Raw genomic sequence first — 9,510 nt, 5'->3', positions numbered from 1 at the left:
GCCCGCCCGCGGCTCGGGCTCTCGCGCTCTCCTCTCGCGCCGGGGCGGGGTGCGGCGGGGGAGGGACGGGGGCGCCGCGAAGGCTCGGGCTCCCGGGAGCCGCTGCCGCTGCTGCCGCCGCCTGGGGAAGCACGAGAGGAGAGAGAAGGAGAGTTGGTTATCTCGGGCTGGAGCCCGGTCCTCGGCGAGTTCTCGCCCGCTGCCGCCGCTTCCCGGCCGCACGGCGCTAGCCTCCCAGAAGCAGGCAGACCTGGAGACCTGCGTCCCGCGAACCTGGCGCTGCAGACACCGCCCCCTGGCTAGGCCGCGGGGGAGACTGGAGCGAATCGACGGGCTCGCACGGGGCAGCCCCCTCCCCCCGCCGCCTCAGCCGCCCGATCTGCAGGTCCCTCCTGGGTTAGGTGGCTGGGCGGGGAAGAAGGGGGAGGGGAGGGGAGGGGAGGGGGAGGGGGAGGGGCGCGGGCCGCGCCTTTAAAGCGGGCAGCGGCCGGAGCTGGCGCAGCCGAGCGGCGGTCGGAGCCGGAGCGGGCGTGCGTTTGTTTATGTTTCGCTCGGGCCCGTTCAAGTGCTTCCCGCGGCGCCGCAGCCAAAGTCTGTGGCGTCTTCCGCTCTTCTCCTCGCCCCTGGCCCTGCCGCCTCCGCGCCCCCTTGTGCCCCCTCCCCTAGCCGAGGGGCCTGAGCCCGGGACGGCACGGGCAGCCACCTTCTCCTCTCTTGGCCCGCGGACCGGGAAGGCGAACATGAGTCCGAGACCGGACGGGCCCTTGTCACTTCCAGAAAAAAAGAACCAGACGGAAAGCAGGATGGCAAGCAGCTCGTCGGGTGTTTGCAAAGGGTCGAGCCAAGCACGAACGACCACTTTGGGGTTTTGTGTGGTTTATTTGCTCGCAGGCGTTGTACCCTCCACCCCCTTCCCTGTAAAGAACGCGGGGAGGGGACAAGTCGGACCATAAATCCTCCAACAGGTCTGGAAGCGCCAAGTCTCCCGGGCTGCCAGAAAACCCGGACCAGCACGTTCATCACCTCCTTGCTCCCGCTGCTGCCATCTTGACAGTTTTCCCCCCTTCACTCAAGTCCTTTAAAAACACTAGCGGGAGGGAAGGGGGGCGCGCACACCGAGTCACGGGGAGGGAAAAGGGAAGCGCCTGGCCCAGCTCGGAAGCAGATCCGGAGTCACCGGGAAGGCGGCCGCCCCGCTGCACAGCTCCGGCGCCTACCTCAGTTCCTTCCCTTCAGGGACGAGGGGGGAGGACGCACAATCCCGCGCGGGCCCAGGGCACGGCGAAGAGGGGGCGCGCAACCTCGGCGAGAGAGAGGCGCTCCGGCCGCCGCCGCAGCCCGCCCGAGGAAACGCCTGTCAGCCTGCGCGCCGCCGCCTTCCACATTCCTCCTCCTCCTCCTCCTCCCTTCCACGAGCAGCGCGGCCGTGGCAGCAGCACAAAGTTATAGACACACGCAGGGTGCCTCAACCTAAGCTGACGGCGGGCGGGTCCCCGCCCAGGGGGAGGGCTGGGCGGCGGGCCCGGGTGTGCTGTGTGCGTGCGTGTGTGTATATCTATCTGTGTGCTCGCGCGCGCGCCTGCGCGGCCCGGCTCCGCGGGACTGCGGGCGTGGGTGTCGGGGCGCGCGCCGTGGGCCGGGACTAGGCGGGCTCCCCCTCCCGAGTCTCTACGACAACAAAGCACGGCGCCGGCCTGCGAGAAAAAGGAGGGGGAGAGCGGAGCTCCGAACGCTCCACGAGCGCAGTCGCGTGGCCTCTCAGACTCCAAGCAGGGCGCCTGGTACCGGGGGTCCCCGGAGGGCGCGTCTATCCGCCAGGTTCTGGGCCTGCCCTGGTGTTCAGTTGCCCGTTAGAATCGGACACCAGGTAACACCCGAGATAAGACGCTGACCGCAGGTCGCAGAGGTTACCTCAGCGTGGAAATACTGAGAAGCGAAGATGTTGGTGCCATACAGGACTTCGATAAACTGATGCCCTCAGATTTGATCAGGCACCAGAAGGTTTGCAGCTGAGTCTCTTACCAAGGACGCTCGACTTGTGGATTTCATGGCAAATGAGGGGAGAAGTGTAACTAACTCAGGAGAAATGCAAATTATCCCCCATTCCTAAACGGAAGGGCAAATTTTGAACAATTATGAATGGGAACTAAGTTGATTCTAATTTGTAAATGGCTCCAGAACGGCTAATTGTGCGTTTTTAAGTTTTTTAAAAAGATATTTAGACTTAGGAAAACAAGTCCTTATCCTTTTATCAGTGCCTAAATTGTTCATTTGTACACTGCGCTACACGCGATACGCACACCAAAGCTCTATTCACTGTGGTTCATCAATATTTTCTTTTCCCTTTTTTCTTAAATCCTTCCCAGTCACTGGACGTATCTCAGCGTCCAGAGCTCGCTCCACAACCCAATACACAAAAAAAGATCCAACCCAGGGAACTTAGGAGTCCGCCCGCCCAGCTGATTCCAGGCTCCGGGCTTTGCGCAGGGCCCGTCACTCAAGTGACGCGCGGCCCCGCCCCTGCACCAAGCTAGTTCGACGCGTACAAACAGATGATGTCATTGTGTCCACACGCGCGTGACCCGGGAGCTCAGAGCCGCGTCCCCATTCGCTACACCGCCTACTCGTCAAACCACGCCGCGTGCTGACTGGCCGCGGACACCAGTCTCCAGGCCTCAGACACCCCTCTCCCCCGTCCCGGCCCCCGCCCCCCAGCAAATAATAAACAATCGAGTAAAATTCTAAGGAAGAAAGGAGGGGAGGGAGAAGAGGAGGGAGAGAGAGAGCGAACCAGAAGCCAATCCTTCGCGCGCTGAGAGTTAAGAGGAGGAGGACTTGAGAGGACTAAGGAGGGAAGAAGGGGAGCAGACCTGGGGCGATGGGTCCTGCTGCGAGGGGGGGGGGGAGAAAGTTGGAGAGCACCCTGCGGGGCGCGCCTGTCCGAGTCGGGGGACGCTAGGGCCCGGGAGCTCCCGGGCTTGGGGCTTCGGGGCGGTGCGCAGCCGTCGGAGGGGGTGGAGAGTGAGACACGCCGGAGCGGCGCGGGCGGAGCCGGCAGACACGTGCGGGAGGAGGGCGGGCGCGCGCCGAACTGGCTCGCCCGGGCGCGCGGCAGCAGTAGACGCGCGCGCTTGTTTACCAGCGCACGTGGATGTTATTTTTAAATGGAATGTTGCGCTGGCGACGCAGCGGAGTGGCGGGCGCGTGGGGCAGCCCGCGCTGGCTGGGGGACGCGGCAGGACTTCGCCACGACCTCTCCGGGCTCCACGCAGGGGCCAGGCAGACTGTCTCCATTGCAGGATTCCAGCGCAGTGGCTGCCTGAGGCCGGTGAGCCTAATGGCGACTTTCGCGCGCTGCCAAAGCCCCTACGGAAACGACGAGTTCTCACCACCGAATGCTGCCTTCTTTAAGCCCGGCTTCGGCTCCCTCAATCACAGAGCCGGAAACAAAGCCGGCTGGGCTCCATGGCCACAGGTTCCGGAGCCGATTTCACGTGCTCACATACTCCCTGGCACACTACACACCCTGGCTGCGATGTAGATTTATCACCTTGAGTGGTTTGTGACCTCGCTCTCTTGCTCAGAATGTCCCCCAGAATGCGCCCGTCACTTGGGCATAGCACTCTGCCACGTACAAACGCGCTTTTGCTACCTAGGCTTGTCTTTGGAAGGGAACTCTGGGAAAGGGTGCTCTGACTGCTTCCTGGTGTTGCTCCTGTGCTGGCTGCTCCACTTTTCTCGTTGTGGGCCTGTCCTGAGAGGCCTGAGCTTACGTTTGGTTTAAAGCCTGGCAATGTGGATGGTGATGTGGGACAACTCCCAACTGAAGGTGTCCCTGGGGGGAAAGGTGGTGGATTGGGGCTTCAAAAAGCACTTGGGGGGCGAAGGGGCCTTTGGGCACATTACCAGGAGTCGTGTTCAGCGTGTTCAGCTTTTCGGGAGGAGCCCAGAGGCCAGATCACCCAGTTGCTTTGCACCGTGATACAGCATAAAATACAAAGAGCTTTCAGTTGTTCCTTCTTAATACTTACAACACACGGTTAAAAAAAATCACGCTCTGAATCTAAGCAATCTTTTTTTTTTTTTTAACGTTTATTTATTTTTGGGAGAGACACAGCCTGAGCGGGGGACAGTCAGAGAGAGAGAGAGAGAGAGAGAGAGAGAGAGAGAGAGAATCAGAAGCAGGCTCTAGGCTCTGAACTGTCAGCACAGAGCCCGACGTGAGGCTCTTTTGTTGATGAAGTACATACATGCAGACTTAGGATATGTTTACACTGGCTGGGCTCTCTTAGATTTTCACTATAGACCTGTTGAGTGTCTATTTACAGAATGCATATCCCAAGGGCATTCAAAAAACTGGAAGCTTAAAGATTCTGTAGACTAATTGAGCTCTTTGTGACCCCCTTGGTGAGGATGGCGGATTGGAGACATGATACAGCTTTGTTCCTCAAAAAGCTCACAGCCTTGAGGGGTAAGACATTAAAAAGTTCAGTATTTCAAGAGTTGAAAAGCAGTACAAGAGAAACACAAGAGGTCAAGCACAGTGTTGGGTAAGTTTCAAATGAGTTGAGGATCAAAACTTAAAATAAAAAAAAAAAAAACCCAAAAATTTCAGAGAGTAGTGACCATAAATATTCTCAGCTTGGTAAATGTGCATCTTACTCAGAGAATTTATCCTTGTAATTTGTCCCTATGGGCAAACCTTGGAAAACTAAGAGGTTGAATTTCAGTGATTATTATATTTTAGCCTGAAATTGCTTTGACCTTTGCTTTCCCCACAAAGGCCTCCATGCCCCTTCATTTCTTACCCACACCTTTTTCTCCCTACCATTTTTTAGTACACATAATCCCAAACTTAGAATTGTTCAATTTAGGATTTTTCAACTTTACAGTGATGTGCAAGCGATTCACATTCGTAGAAACACTACTTCAAATTGGTGAATGTTAACCTTTTGCCCCAGCCCCACTCCCCAGCCATATGCTGTAGATCACTTTTTGTGATGCTGGGCGCAGCACTGAGCCACCATTCCCAGTCAGCCACCTGATCACTGGCCTTAGCAACCAATACACTTAGAACCATTCAATACCTATATGGTCATTCTGTTTTTCACTTTTAGTATTCAATAAATGACATGAGATAGTCAACATTTTATTATAAAGTAGAATTTTTGTTAGATTATTTTGCCCAACTGTAGATTAATAGAAGTGTTCTGAGCATGTTTAAGGTAGGCAAGGCTAAGCTATGATGTTCAGTAGTAATGCATTTTCAACTTACACTGGGTATTTTCAGGACATAACCGTATCATGACTCAAGGAAGATCTGTACAGGAAAGTTGAGTAAGTTATGGTTGTTGATGGAGAAGAAATGACAGACTTACCTTTGTGGTAGAATTTTTAGCTAAAACTTTCCCCACATCTTTTTTTTTTTCAATGTTTATTTTTGAGAGATGGAGGGAGGGGCAGAGAGAGAGGGAGACACAGAATCTGAAGCAGGCTGCAGGCTCCAGGCTCCAAGCTGTCAGCACAGAGCCCGACACAGGGCTCAAACTCACAGACTGCAAGATCATGACCTGAGCAGAAGTTGGATGATTAACCCACTGAGCCACCCAGGTGCCCCAAAACTTTCCCCACTTCTTAACTTGCTTCTTGTTTATTTTTACAAATGGTTTGAGGTGGTGATTGTTCACCCCATTGTGAATTCAGTCACTAGAGGAACAAAACTTTACAAACTTTTTTTTGCCTGAATAAGCTAAGTGAATTCACCATTTCCAACATCTAATTGTGAAGCAATTGCTGGTAGATGCCAGAGCTCTGCCTCTGAGGGGCCCACCACTTAGCACTTGCATCCTTGCCCGATGCTCCTCGAACCTAAGTCAGCTGCATGCTCCTCTGACCCCAGAGTCTGAATACTAGTGACTGAGCGTGCTGTCTGTCAACCAAGTGCTCATTTCCCTCTACAACTGGCTTTTACATCCATCTCAACAATGGAGACAGGAAACAAATACAGTATAAGCCTCCAAACAAATGGGTGAAAGAAAGAAGGGTCCCCAATATTCAGGTGTAGAGCTGCTCCCCACCCTTTGTCTTACACCCCCATTAGTCCCTTCCTCTGCTTCCCCATTCCTCAGCAAAGTACACACAGGGAAAATTACATATAGTATACCATGTGTGAAGGAGCTTGAACTTTGCCTTGTCTTTCTGGGTGTTAAGGAGACAGCAGACCTAAAACAGAGTTACTTATGCTAAGTCCCACATCAACAAACCAAGACTTTTTACCTAACATGACTGCAGTTTCAAAAGCCACCCCATCCTACCCCCAGGAATGTAACCTGTAACTGGTCAGCATAGAATTACCTGGTCAGCACTAATGAGATAGCCGTCCCAATGGGAAGCCCCCTTTCTAGTTCCCTTAGGAAGGCAACCTTGCCTGAAACAATGCATTCTTTGCTAATAATTTTTTTTCCCACCCTGTTTCCACTTTTAAAAACCTTTCCTTCACTATAGCTTGGTGTAGCTCCTTTCTACTGCGGGATGGGATGCTGCTCAATGCATAATGGCTTAACAAAGCCAGTTTGATCTTCAATATTACTCAGCTGAATTTTCGTTATATAGCAGGGCATCATTCGAGGTAGGTTTCATCACCACCCTCTCCAAGAATCTCTGGAGCTCCTGTCCTCTCTCCTCTTCTTTGCCTCCTTCAGGCATGACACTCCCAGTCACAGCCTCCCCTGGGCATTATAGTGACTGTCCCAAGATTCATTTGGAGGACAACTATGAATATTTACAGCGGGGAAGAAATGGGGGATCCAAAAAAGACTGAAGGTTTACCTGAAAGGGAATTGCATAGAGAAGAAAAAATGGAAAGGATTCTCTGTTTTGGAATTATGAGTTGATAATGATAGCTAACCTTTATTTGTCATGTCCAGGCCCTGAACCAAGCACCTTATTTGCATTATTTAAGCCCTCACAAAGACCATATGGGGTAGATGTACTAAATGCTAAATGGCATGGGGTTAAGAATTCAGAATCTGAGGTTAAGTCGAATCTCCCCACTTACCAGGTATCTGACCTTGGGCCATTATTTAACCCTTGGCATTAGTTTCTCGTTCATGAAATGAGAATATTGGAAAGATTAGGTTAAATGAGATGACTCAAAAGCATTTAGGATTAGAATAGTGGGGAAAGGGGGTTTTTAATAAAGTGATAACTCCATTTTGGACGAACTGAAGAGTATGGTCTGGCACTGATTTTTTTTTTAATGCTTTCCAGGCGACTCTACAGCAGTGAAAACTGAGGACACTTAATTCGAGGTCTCTCTTCTTTACACTCCAGTGTTTGCCCTCAGCTGTGACTATTGGATTCTGCTCAAGAATAATGACAAACCATTAAGTATCCACAAGGGGGCAGGTCCCATACCCTTCTCAGTTTGTCTGTAGAACAACCTACCCCAGCAGGGACCATCCTTCTCATTTTACAGCATTTTGTCCTGGGTCACACAATGAGTGGCAGGCCAGAATTTGAACCAAAGGCTGTATGTGTGGGCCCATGGCATATGCTCCTTCACCAACACTGCAGTTCTTATCTAGGTGGGCCATTTAGCCTAGAGAAACGGAGCTGGAACCAGACACGCAAACATAACTCCAAGTACGAACCCAACCAACCCAAAGCCAGTGTTTGGCCAAATCTGCACCCATCAGGCTGTTTTCTTGGGTCTCTCATGTGTTCTTAAGGTTTTTGAATCAATTGGCAACATTTGAAAAGGAGGATATTTCACCTGAAAGTCATATTTCTCATTCTTCTTAAAAAATAAAAACTCTGGTAACACATGGCAACAATTAGCTGGCATGTGCTCGCCAGCTCACCTCTACATCATCAGGCCCTCTTCATTTAGGTCTCCTGACAGACCTCTAGACTTTGGACTTAGCCAGACTTAGCCACCTAACTTGTACCTTCTGCTTCTACAGGATCACAGTGGAGGTGGCTCATTCCAGCTCATGAGAAACAACTGTGCACATCCCTTCCGAACTCTTCGTTCAGCAAATCATATTGGTCACTTGAAATGGATTGTTGTGGGAGTTGTTACCCCACAGAAATTGGCAATGCTAACAATCAAGTCTTTTGTGGGTTTTGTCCAGGTTTTGTTTTTCCTGAAAGTTTGCTATCACACCATTGCCCCCACTCCACTCAGCCACTGTCCAGTGTTCTGAAGACAAAGATTTGTTCTAAGTAGAAAGTGAAGGGAACAGAAGCATTTGAGAAACTACTTCAGTTCTGCTAAGCAATTGATTATACATTGTCTATTTTTTTTATAATTTTTTAAGTTTATTCTGAGATTGAGAGAGAAAGGGAGGGAGAGAGAGTCCCAAGAAGGCTCCACATCACCAGCTCAGAGCCCATTGCAGGGCTCAAACCCTTGAATCTCAAGATCATGACCTGAGCCAAAAGTCAGATGCTTAGCCAACTGAGCCCCCTGGGTGTCCCCATCTAACCTTATTTTTAAAATACTTCAACTTACTGTGATGGAGTCAAAACCAAGAACAAGCCTCTTGATGAAACTAAACTTGGATAAGATGTTTTACTAGTTTTTAAAATGAATCATTGAACCAGTAAGAAAGTGGGGAAACCAGAGAAGTCAAAAACAAAGTTAAGGTGGGACCCCTGGAAAGTGAAAAAGCTCCTAGAAAATCCGTCAAACAGCAGCGTCCTTGAGCATCCACATTGACAGGTATACAGTGGTGGAGACACAAAAGATAAACCCATCCTTAAGCCTATCCAAGATCATGAGCATAGTAAGAACCTATCCCAATGTATATTGGCACAACCACTATGGAAAACAGTAAGGAGGTTCCTCAAAACATTAAAAATAGAACAACAATATGATCCAGCAATCTCACTTCTGGAGATCCAAAGGAAACAAAATAACTATCTCAAAAAGATATCTGAACCCCCAATATTCATTGCAGCATAATTCACAATATCCAAGGCATGTTTCCCAAGCATGTAAACAACTGTCCACTGAGAGATAAAGGAATAAAAATGTGGTGTGTGTGCGATGGAATATTACTCAACCATAAAAAAGAAAGAAGTCGTGCCATTTGTGACAACATGGATGAAATTTGAGGACATTATGCTAAGTGAGGCAAGGCAGACAAAGACTGTAGTATCTCACATGTATTTAGAATCTAAAAAAGTCAAATTCATAGAAATAGATAGTAGATTGGTAGTTGCCAGGGGCTTTTGGTGAGGAAATGGAGAGATGCTGGTCAAAGGGTACAAACTTTCAGTTAGAAGATAAGTAAGTTCTGGGGATCTAATGTACAGCATGATGACTATAGTTAACAATGCTGTAATTTATACTTGAAAGTTAGTAAGAGAGTAAATCTTAAATGTTCTCACCACACACACACATACAAAGAATAATTGTGTGAAGTGATGGATGTGTTAACTAATGTAATGGTGATAATTATTGCACAATATATACATAAATAATCATGCTGTGTACCTTTTTAA

This window comes from Suricata suricatta, chromosome 7 (assembly GCF_006229205.1).
Source record: "Suricata suricatta isolate VVHF042 chromosome 7, meerkat_22Aug2017_6uvM2_HiC, whole genome shotgun sequence".
NCBI lineage: Eukaryota > Metazoa > Chordata > Mammalia > Carnivora > Herpestidae > Suricata > Suricata suricatta.
The sequence above is the reverse complement of the archived record's forward strand: the minus strand, read 5'-3'. Positions refer to the sequence as shown.